Source organism: Schistocerca cancellata, chromosome 2, assembly GCF_023864275.1.
Source record: "Schistocerca cancellata isolate TAMUIC-IGC-003103 chromosome 2, iqSchCanc2.1, whole genome shotgun sequence".
NCBI classification, from domain to species: Eukaryota; Metazoa; Arthropoda; class Insecta; order Orthoptera; family Acrididae; genus Schistocerca; species Schistocerca cancellata.
The window spans coordinates 609,944,940-609,956,962 of record NC_064627.1 but is presented as its reverse complement, the minus strand read 5'-3'; positions in this window follow the sequence as shown (position 1 = coordinate 609,956,962).

Here is a 12,023-nt window from a genome sequence, read left to right as displayed (position 1 = left end):
ACTTGATGCTCTTATATTGTATCCGAAACTCGCCAAATATAAGGTAATGCGATGTTAGTCGGCAAAAAATTTTTGTTTCTAGGTCAAGCCACGTGCATTTTAGGTTATCCAGGAATCCCTTGTTGCATTATTTTGTAAACCAATATCACATATAAAAATAAAATCTTACGTTCTACGTTAAAAAAGTGCAAATAACTTTAGTTTCACATAATTGACACGAATAATGCATTTCTCGGCGGTATACACAGGCCAAAATGTCATTTGGCGACAAAGGAATGGCGTACATGTACCATATCTGAATAAAAATACTACGGACAATGGTTAAAAGAGAAAAATTTAGCTGATTATAGCTACAAATCGAAGGTAATGTAATGGTTTCAGGTAACTGTATCTAGTACCACAGTAGAAAACGCTGTTAATGAAAATGTTTAAGTGTTGTACGAAACGGTTGGACTAAATAATGGACATTATTATCATAAAATAACAGGGTAGGATGATACATAGCGAGTAATCACAAAGCCGCTACTAAGAGAGGTATAAAAAAAATTATATACAAAAGTTCAGAAAAAAGCCTAATCTTTAGACATAGCTAACTCACAGACGCTGTCCATCTGAAGATTATCAAAAATCGTAAAATGAAACAGATACAGCACAAAAACTTATACATAACAGAGAATCAAAGCAGTAATAATATTAATCATATCTGACAAGCGACTGCTGCTAAATGTATTAAGAAAAGCAAAAAAAAATCACTCACACATTGAACATACGTAACATGAGTTGAAAGTTACATTATTTTTCCATCCATTTTCTCCAGGAGACTTACTTAATATTCACCATGTTCTGTCTTATCCTTTTCAAGGTAATTGTGAAAATCCTTTCCGCGTCCCAGAAATAGAGTGTAAACTGCCTTTTCAGCTTCGCTGTTTTGGATGAACATTGATCTCCATTCAATGCTTTACCTGGGATTACTGTCTGTTGTGAAGTAAAGGACCTATGTGTCATCAGTGGTAACAAAATCTGGAACAAAATGAGCTGAAATCGTTATGAAACGGTCCAGGTATTTATTAGACGATCGTTTGAGTATTTGCTTTTAGTACAATAACTGCGAAATCCAACTTACACAAAACAGTTACCCAAGTGAAATGGAGCATACTCTTTCCTAGTATATGTTCATGGCGTCAGCTGTTTCACAGTCTGTTACTCTCCAACTCTCCAACATGATATTGTGTACTTTGCCCATGGTCGTTACTGTTTTGGGATATTCTCGAAAGAGAAATCTGGACACGTTTGAGTTCGACCTTAACGAACTTCAGCGGAACTTTCGTAGGTGATGAACCGTCGAAGAGAAGGAATATTGGGACAAGACAGTATCCCAATATATCGATTAAAACGACATCCAACATCCCTAATTTAAAGAAATGGATAAACGCCGATTACCAACAAAGTGAAAACAACACTTCGTTAATACTGACGACATCCATCTGCTTCAGGTCGAGGTCTTATATCCTTGATCTCGCAACAGATATGACAGACGACTGACGCTCAATGAATAGAGCCATTCCAGATTGGCGGCGATATAATTGGAAACAGTCTAACTACGAAGCTCGTAAGCATTATGTGGGAAGTATAACATAACAGCGATTTACTAGAAGAGGCGAACACCTCTTCATCCATTGTATGCAAAGAGCTATTGTGACGACACTGTCCACCAACCCCGTCTGGACAGTACGAGACGGTGAGACCGTGTCATTTCTATCTTTCTAAAACAGAGGGCTCATTTTCATATGAGGCACAAAATCTCGCCAAGCCTGCCTGCATGCAAAATCGCTGACTGGTTCCTTCAAATATGAAGACAACTTTGATTAGTATCAGTGTGTAAAACTGTTAATCTTATGGTCTTAATTTACTAACGAAGCGTTTCGAGCCACAAGTGCCCGTCATCAGGCAACAAGATCTACAGAGCACTTTAATGTTATTTTTGTTTCTAGTACTATTAACTGGGTGATCCATAATTTCTTGAGTCACCAGAGTATTCATTAGTTAAAGAGCATATGGCTCTCTATTTTTTTTGGTCATCAGTCTACTGACTGGTTTGATGCGGTCTGCCACGAATTCCTTTCCTGTGCTAACCTCTTCATCTCAGAGTAGCACTTGCAACCTACGCCCTCAATTATTTGCTTGACGTATTCCAATCTCTGTCTTCCTCTACAGTTTTTGCCCTCTACAGCTCCCTCTAGTACCATGGAAGTCATTCCCTAATGTCTTAGCAGATGTCCTATCATCCTGTCCCTTCTGCTTATCAGTGTTTTCCACATATTCCTCTCCTCTCCGATTCTGCGTAGAACCTCCTCATTCCTTACCTTATCAGTCCACCTAATTTTCAACATTCGTCTATAGCACCACATCTCAAATGCTTCGATTCTCTTCTGTTCCGGTTTTCCCACAGCCCATGCTTCACTACCATACAATGCTCTACTCCAGACGTACATCCTCAGAAATTTCTTCCTCAAATTAAGGCCGGTATTTGATATTAGTAGACTTCTTTTGGCCAGAAATGCCTTTTTTGCCATAGCGAGTCTGCTTTTGATGTCCTCCTTGCTCCGTCCGTCATTGGTTATTTTACTGCCTAGGTAGCAGAATTCCTTAACTTCACTGACTTCGTGACCATCAATCCTGATGTTAAGTTTCTCGCTGTTCTCATTTCTACTACTTCTCATTACCTTCGTCTTTCTCCGATTTACTCTCAAACCATACTGTGTACTCATTAGACTGTTCATTCCGTTCAGCAGATCATTTAATTCTTCTTCACTTTCTCTCAGAATAGCAATGTCATAAGCGAATCGTATCATTGATATCCTTTCACCTTGTATTTTAATTCCACTCCTGAACGTTTCTTCTATTTCCATCATTGCTTCCTCGATGTACAGATTGAAGAGTAGGGGCAAAAGGCAACAGCCTTGTCTTACACCCTTCTTAATAGCCGGCCGCGGTGGTCTAGCGGTTCTAGGCGCTCAGTCCGGAACCGCGCGACTGCTACGGTCGCAGGTTCGAATCCTGCCACGGGCATGGATGTGTGTGTTGTCCTTAGGTTAGTTAGGTTTAAGTAGTTCTCAGTTCTAGGGGACTGATGACCACAGATGTTAAGTCCCATAGTGCTCAGAGCCATTTGAACCACTTTGAACCTTCTTAATAAAAAAAAAAAAAAAAAACAGAAAACTTGTTTCCTGTATTCCTGCCCCCGTAGCCGAGGTAGCTAAGACACACCTGTGCGGTGGCTCTCGATTCGGTGGTTGGTCGCTTCGAATCCTGGTAGTGGATGAAGTTTTCGCTGCCAGTAATTGGCCTACAACGGCAGGAGAGGTTGTGGCGGAGAGTTTCTGATCTCTATTCTTTGCGCCAATGTGCTGGATTCCATTCCAAAACCCTGCGCAGCGTCTCATCAAGTGAGGACAGGTGACACTTGCTGGCCATCACTTCGCCGGCTGGGGACGTTAAGTTCAGCGGCCTCGCTTGTGCTGTTCGCCAGTAGTAGGTTCGGTGCGACAACAGAATGTCACGCTGTCCCCCTCATACATAACAACATAAACCGAACACTACACTGTGCAGGCACTCGCCCATCCGCACGACACAGGTACGCAGGCCGGAGGAAGGCAATGTCATACCATCTCCATAGGTACCTTTCCAAGAGTAGCGACACTGGATTACCGTATCTGCTCCCCTGCTCTCACTTTCTGAGTGTGAGACCACTTCGACTTTTTTTCTATGCCATATATCTTTGACAAAAAGCAAGAAGTTATGAAATGATATACTCAGAAAAAAATTACATTCACTTACACCATTTTTTTTTTCTTACAGTCATCAGGCTTATGACTGATTTGGTGCGGACCGCCACGAACTCCTTTCCTGTGCCAACCTCTTAGTCTCAGAATAGCACTAGTACTTGCAACGTACGTCCTCATATTATTTGCTGGCTGTATTCCAATTTCTGTCTTCCTCTACAGTTTCTACCCTCTGAAGCACCCTCAAGTACCATGGAAGCTACTCCCTGGTGTGTTAACACAAGTCCTATTTTCCTGTCCCTTCTTCTTCTCACACTTTTCCGCATATTCCTTTCATCGCAGACTCTGTAGAGAACCTCCTCATTCCTTATCTGTCTACCTAATTTTTCAACATTCTTCTGTAGCACCACATCTCAAACGCTTCGATCCGCTCTGTGTTTCACTACCATAGAATTCTGTGCTCGAAACGTAGATTCTCATAAATTCCTTCCTCAAATTAAGGCCTATTTGTGACACTAGCAGACTTCTCATGACCAGGAATACCCTTTTTGCCAGTGCTAGTCTGCTTTTCATTTCTTCCTTGCTCCTACCGTCATGGGTTAGATTGCCGCCTATGCAGCGGAATTCCTTAACTTCAACTACTTCCTGATCATCAATCCCGATGTTAAGTTTCTCGGTGTTCTCATTTCTGTTACTTCGCATAACTTTCGTCTTTCTTCGATTTACTCTCAGTCCATATTCATTAGATTGTCCATTCCATTTAGCTGATTATGTAACTCTTCTTCACTTTCACTCAGGATAGCAATGTCATCAGCGAACCATATCGTTGATTTCCTTTCACCTTGAATTTTAATCCCACTCTTCAAGTTTTCTTTTATTTCTGTCATTGCTTCTTAGATGTATAGATCGATCAGTAGGGGCGAAGTACTACATTCCTGTTTTACCCCTTTTTAATTCGAGCAGTTCGTTCTCGGTCTTCCACTCTTACTGTTCCCTCTTGGCTGTTATACATACTATACATTAACCGTCTTTAGGTATAGCTTACCTAATTTTTTTCTGAATTTCGAACCTCTTTCCCCATTTTACATTGTCGAACGCTTTTTCGAGGTCGACATATCCTATGAAAGTGTCTTGGCTTTTCTTTAGTCTTCCTTCCATTATCAACTGCAACGTGAGAACTGCCTCTCTGCTGCCTTCACCTTTTCTAAACCTAAACTGATTATCACGTAACAGATCCTCAATTTTCTTTTCCATTCTCCTATATATTATTCTTGTCAGCAACTTTGACGCCTGAGCTACTGAAACGATTGTGCGATAACGAATAATCGTTTTGTTGCCACTTCCCGCTATGACATCAGAAATTCTGATGGGATGTTGTGTATCCCGTGCATCGTCCTCAATATTAAATCCGGAAACTTAAAGACATTCACGTTCAATAAAATCTAAAGGGGTGCGGTTTATCTCTGTAAAAGCAGAAGAAACGTTACGTTAAAACGTTAGGGAAAGTGAAAAGTTACTGAAAACTGTGGAACAAGGTACTACACAAACGAAGACGGGAGCTCGACCACCGCAGCAACCAATAAACATACAAGCAGTAAGTTAACAGCACAGTACCATCACAAGCATAACATGACAGTACACATTTTTTTTCTGTTTTTCCATCTAGTGAGGTATATGCTCTAGACCCTAGACCTAATAAAGACCCCGGTGGTTCAAGAATTTAGCGATACTTTAGTTATTAGTATTAGTAGCAGTGACTCGAAGCGTGGGAAATTTTCTAGTAACAAACGGTCGTCTTATTGCGTACCGCCTCCGTAACAATGTCCATGACTATACGATTGTTTTGCGCTGCACAGTTCCTTTACACTTTGCACTGCAAGTTTTTAGAAACGCTGACACCTTAGAGTCTTCAAACGGCAAGTTGTTCCTGGAATAGCAAGCATCAGGGCATTAAATTTCTTCTTCGAACAGAACGACACAGTCGCTACTACATCAACTTCGCTGAAACTGAACACTGTAGCAAGAAATTTAAAAATTTGAAGCCCTAAAACCGTGGTTTCCGAACATAGCTGAAGATGAGGTAAAACTTCTAAAAATATTATTTTTACCCGCACTCAATGACACTGTAAAATATATTAAGAGGCGACGTACGAACTGAGTTTCAATAACATCCTCGGGACACGGAAACTGTTGGAACCCACGTCTGAATTTGCATACGTACTCACAACTGGCGCAGTACTTGTATACGGGAAAGCAGCGGTTTAAATCCCCGTCCGCCCGTCGAGATTAATATTATCCGTAATTTCCCTAAACTATCCAAGGAAAAGTTCCGGGGTAACTCCTTCGAAAAAGACACAGCCGATTTACTTCCCCGTGCCTTCTCAATTTTTTTGAGAAAGTACGGGGAAGTAAATCGGCCGAATTGCACCGTTTATAATGGCTTCGTCGTCGTTTGACGTGAAACGCCAACCTACCTTACTACCGATACTATGCTGCAGTGCCTGCGTCGCTAAGATGTGCAAGCATGTCCGAAGGAACTCTGCATCGTTCGTCTTAACAACACATTTACTGCAATACTGCATGCATGCCCGAAGGACAGCGCAGTAACTTTCAGTTACAAATGTCCTCCCCTGTATGGGAATTACATAGTCCATCTACGAGTACAGGTAGCCATGCAAGAACGACGACATACGAAAGTTTGAGTCTGGCGTGCCGTGCACGTTCAGCTAAAGCGGTTAAGGCGACCGCTCACCTAAAGCGGGAAATCCGAGTTCGAGTTCTGATCAGATACAAATTTTCATTGTCGTTATTCCCTTTACAGCTGATGATTGTTCGTATTCGGAACTGTGAGTACATTTCAAGTATCGCTTCCTTTCTTCCGCAGCTGTCCACTGTACAATATCTGGAGGAGCGTGCTTCGTACCGATATTGGCTGCTCCCTGGACTATATTGCTTGCGCTCAGGAAGAGGGAAAGTTATAATTTGCATGCTTTCGTTCCTACTGTGACCTCCGTCGTCTTATCCACATCACCACAGGCGAAGTAAGCTGTTGGTCCCCTAAATAAGTGAAATTTATTTTAGAATATCTGTTGTATTTTTTTTTAAATTTGTAGTTGCAAAGTGTTGTACAGTCAAAACAAATTTCCTGAATGACAACGACTTACTGCATTGGGAGTCATTTCCTGGATTAAAACGTCATTTTATTATGCATTCCTCACTACCGCACAGTTTCAGCTGTGTAACGATTTTCAAATGTTTGATGTAGACCGCCAGACGGACGTAGGCGCACTAGAAAAAGTTATATCACCCCAAGAGATATCGCAGGAATACCGTGTACCAGCTGTAGAGTAGATAATGGGCTCAGTTCGTTGAGGAAGAGCGTCAGCAGGTTATTTAAGGTTAGTCCATAGTCAGCTGAAGCCACTCATTGGTCATTAGGTACTATAGAGAAATCAGATTTTCAGGCTCTTGACTGTCCCCTGTTCCAGAGGTTTTATGTCATATTAAGTTAGAGTGATTTAGAAAGCCAGTCGAACAGCAACAGAGTAGCGGAGTGATTGTCAAGCCAGAAACGTGGGCATGCGGCTATGTGACCAGTATTGTCGTCATCCGGAAAGAATGGAGTGTCCGCAGTATACTCATCCTGAATACAGGGTGTTTATAAATGAATATTGGGATTTTAATGCTTTATAATATTTATTATATTAAACTTGCAGTTATAAATGATATGTGAAATGAAAGAGCAACTCAAACAGTTTTACCAAGAAACTTATAAATGTTCAATGTGAGCACCATTTGTAACACGGCACACATCAAGTCTATAGCCGAATTCTTCCCAAACGTTGATAAGTGTGTCTTCAGTGATCGTAGCAACAGCTGCTTCAATCCTGTTTCTTAATTCAGGGAGGTCTGCTGGTAGTGGAGGCACGTACACACGTTCCTTGATGAAGCCCCAAAGGAAAAAATTGGATGGCGTTAGGTCGGGTGAACGTGGAGCCCATGCAAAGCAAGCCCTGTCAAGCCCTGTCACTGGGCTTGCCCAGCGCTTGGATACAGTGAAGAATCAATGGTGCTCACATTGAACATTTATAAGGTTCTTGGTAAAACTGTTTGAGCTGCTCTTTCTTTTGACGTATCATTTATAACTGTAAGTTTAATATAATAAATATTATAAACGTTAAAAGCCCGATATTCAGTTATAAACAGCCTGTATGTAGGAGAAAGGACGAAGTTCTGAGACTTGAAACAAACATCCTAGTTCATGTTCAAAGAAACCTGAGTGAGTTGGCGTAAGTCATGGTGCGGAACATCATAGAACCACCTCCAGCTAAAACACATCCACCACACACGTGCCTCATTGGGCAGTCGGCGTACTGGTCGTCTCGTATCTCTTGAAAAGAGGCAAAACCGCGGTCTCGTCACCGACAACACACGTCTCCAATCAGCTGCTGTCTACTTTATGTGTTATTTGGTCCACTAAAGACTGCAGCTCTATGTGCCACTATGAGCAGTGGGTCCTTCTGTACGCGACTCCAAATTTCTATTGTACACAGTTCTTTTCGCAACGTTCCCACGGAAACTAACTCAGACTGACCTGAGTTCATCGTACTGACACCAGTACTTCCTGACGTGTCTGAAACCGATTGTCACTGACAACGCGAGACACCCATATTCAGTCGCTGTCAGTTAGGAGTTGTTACGAACACTGTTCCAACGCCCTGTTACAAGGACGTGACAGGTTCACCATGCTTTCCAGACGGGTTTGACAGCTGATAAAAAGATAAATGGGACAACTTCATGCACGTCATGGCACTTGAAAACACGATAGTTCCTCCTGCCATTCTGTAACGTCTCTGCGTCGACATATCTTACCTCGCTGGTTTCATACAACTGACTGTCACAAACAGACCACCTCAATGTCATGATTTATGACGGAGATACAGGGGTCACATTACCGCAGTGGAGAGTAACATGACCGCCTTCTAGTAGTTCTATACAATCTAAAATGCTCTAGGGAGACCAGAGTGCTTGTTTATGGAGGTGACTAGTACGTTTTTATCTGGTGAGATTATGTGAGTCACAGTAAACTTAGCTTGAGCGTAGGGCGTTTTAACAATGAATGACCAATGTAGGTTTGATTGTAATCCAGGCATGTTCGTTTGATGGGTTACACGTACAGCCGAAAATGTGCAGTAGTTGAGAATACTAAATAAAATTATATTTTAACCAAAGAAACTACAGCATATTCTTCTTCTACTGTCTTCGAATTCTGCCACATATGGACAATGTGAAGTAATTTCCTCATGATATTATTTTCTTTCCCGATTTTCGTCATTCCTGTCTTCCTCACTCTTTCACTACATTCTTTTCTCAAAAAATGGCTCTGAGCCCTATGGGACTTAACATCTGAGGTCATCAGTCCCCTAGAACTTATAACTACTTAAATCTAACTAACCTAAGGACATCACACACAACCATGCCGAGGCAGGATTCGAACCCGCGACCGTAGCGGTCACGCGGTTCCAGACTGAAGCGCCTAGAACCGCACGGTCACATCGGCCGGCGCATTATTTTCTCCTTTCATCTGTACATATGAGGCGCTTCCTGACCTTTTCCTGAAAACATCCGAACTTGCTAATCTTCCTTCGAAAATTTGGACTGTGTGCAATTTCTACTAATTTCTGCTCAGTCCTTTTCCACTTCCCCGAAACAAGTAATTTGCGTTTTTGGGTTATTGTAGAAATGCTCAAAAGCTTTTCCCATCTGTCTTTCGGGGCGCATTCGAACCAAGGGAGCATAAAACGAAATTGTCCTTCTCCTGAGAGCATCAGATAGTTTGGGGGTACATTTACTCATTAGTTCTCCGGATCCCCGTTCTCCCATTCTTTCTTGACGGGTGTATTCTTGACGGGAGTATTATCCTTAGTGCCTTCCTTTTCTTTTTCTCTAACTCTTAAATTTCTCTTTTTTTCTTGTTTTTGAGTGTTAAGATTTTCGCTGTAAAAGGCCCCCCCCCCCTTTTATGACATTGTTAAAGTATTGGATTTTCGTTTTTACTGAGAGCCGTTTTTTTAATTTCAAACGTCCTTCGTTAATTGATAAACCGTTCGCATTTCCTCTGCTCTGTTTTTGCTTATGTACACTGTTTGGTTGTAGTATTTTCCCTGAGCACTTAAAATTTTTCATTTCGTTGATTCTACAGTATCTTATGCATAAGAATTTTGGAACCTTTTTCATGCTCGTTATGAACTCTGTCCTATCAACAGAAATTTGTAATCTACCCTTTTCCGTCGTCTCTTTCAACAAATTGATTTATTCAGTTGTTGCGCCGATGTTTTCGAGTTATATTGCTAACTCTTCTGCAAAGCCTAGACAACGGAGCTTGACGTAGAGTATCTAGATCCTAATCTGGTTTCCTATTTTCCTTTTCCTTGAAGTCTAACAATCCGTTTATTTATTAATTTTCCAGAAGGCAGTTGAAGAGTATTGGGGTGAGACCGTCACCTTCTTTGATCTCAAATAATTTCGACATTTCTCAATGAAGTTTTATTTGTTTCTTTCTGTATTTATATAATTTTAGCCAAAATTGTTTAAGTCTATATCCACATCTACATGGGTACTCTGCAAATAACATTTAAGTGCCTGGCAGAGGGTTCATCGAACAACGTGCACAATTCTCTATTATTCCAGTCTCGTATAATGCGCGGGAAGAACGAAAACCTACATCTTTCCGCACGAGCACTGATTTCCCTAATTTTATCGTGGTGATCGTTTCTCCCTATGTAGGTCGGTGTCAACAAACTATTTTCGCATTCGGAGGAGAAAGTTGATTGGAATTTCGTGAGAAGATTCAGAAGATTCCTTCCCAACGAAAAACTCCTTTATTTTAATGTTGTCCAGCCCAACTCTTGTATAATTTCTATGACACTCTCTCCCATATTTCGCGATAATATAAAACGTGCTGCCCTTCTTTGAACTTTTGCGATGTATTCCGTCAGTCCTACCTGGTAAGGATCCCACACCGCGCAGTAGTATTCTAAAAGAGGACGGACAGGCGTAGTGTAGGCAGTCTGTTTAGTAGATCTGTTACATTTTCCAAGTGTCTTGCCAACAAAACGCCGTCTTTGGTTAGCCTTCCCCACAACATTTTCTGTGTTTTCCTTCCACTTTAAATTGTACGTAATTGTAATACCTGAATCGAATTCTTCTAGTGTATTGAAGAGTCTTTCCCTGTCTACGGAGTAGTATGTTGTTGTTGTGGTCTTTAGTGCTGAGACTGGTTTGATGCAGCTCTCCATGCTACTCTATCCTGTGCAAGCTTCTTCATCTCCCAGTACCTACTGCAACCTGCATCCTTCTGGATCTCCTTAGTGTATTCATCTCTTGGTCTCCCTCTATGATTTTTACCCTCCACGCTGCCCTCCAATACTAAATTGGTGATCCCTTGATGCCTCAGAACATGTCCTACCAACCGATCCCTTCTTCTACTCAAGTTGTGCCACAAACTTCTCTTCTCTCCAATTCCATTCAATACTTCCTCATTAATTATGTGATCTACCCATCTAATCTTCAGCATTCTTCTGTAGCGCCACATTTCAAAAGCTTCTATTCTCTTCTTGTCCAAACTATTTATCGTCCATGTTTCACTTCCATACATGGCTACACTCGATACAAATACTTTCAGAAACGACTTCCTGACACTTAAATCTATAATCGATGTTAACAAATTTCTCTTCTTCAGAAACGCTTTCCTTGCCATTGCCAGTCTACATTTTATATCCTCTCTACTTCGACCATCATCAGTTATTTTGCTCCCCAAATAGCAAAACTCCTTTACTACTTTAAGTGTCTCATTTCCTAATCTAATTCCCTCAGCATCACCCGACTTAATTCGACTACATTCCATTATCCTCGTTTTGCTTTTGTTGATGTTCATCTCATATCCTCCTTTCAAGACGCTATCCATTCCATTCAACTGCTCTTCCAAGTCCTTTGCTGTCTCTGACAGAATTACAATGTCATCGGCGAACGTCAAAGTTTTTATTTCTTCTCCATGGATTTTAATTTCAACTCCGAATTTTTCTTTTGTTTCCTTTACTGCTTGTTCAATATACAGATTGAATAACATCGGGGAGAGGCTACAACCCTGTCTTACTCCCTTCCCAACGACTGCTTCCCTTTCATGTCCCTCGACTCTTATAACTGCCATCTGGCTTCTGTACAAATTATAAATAGCCTTTC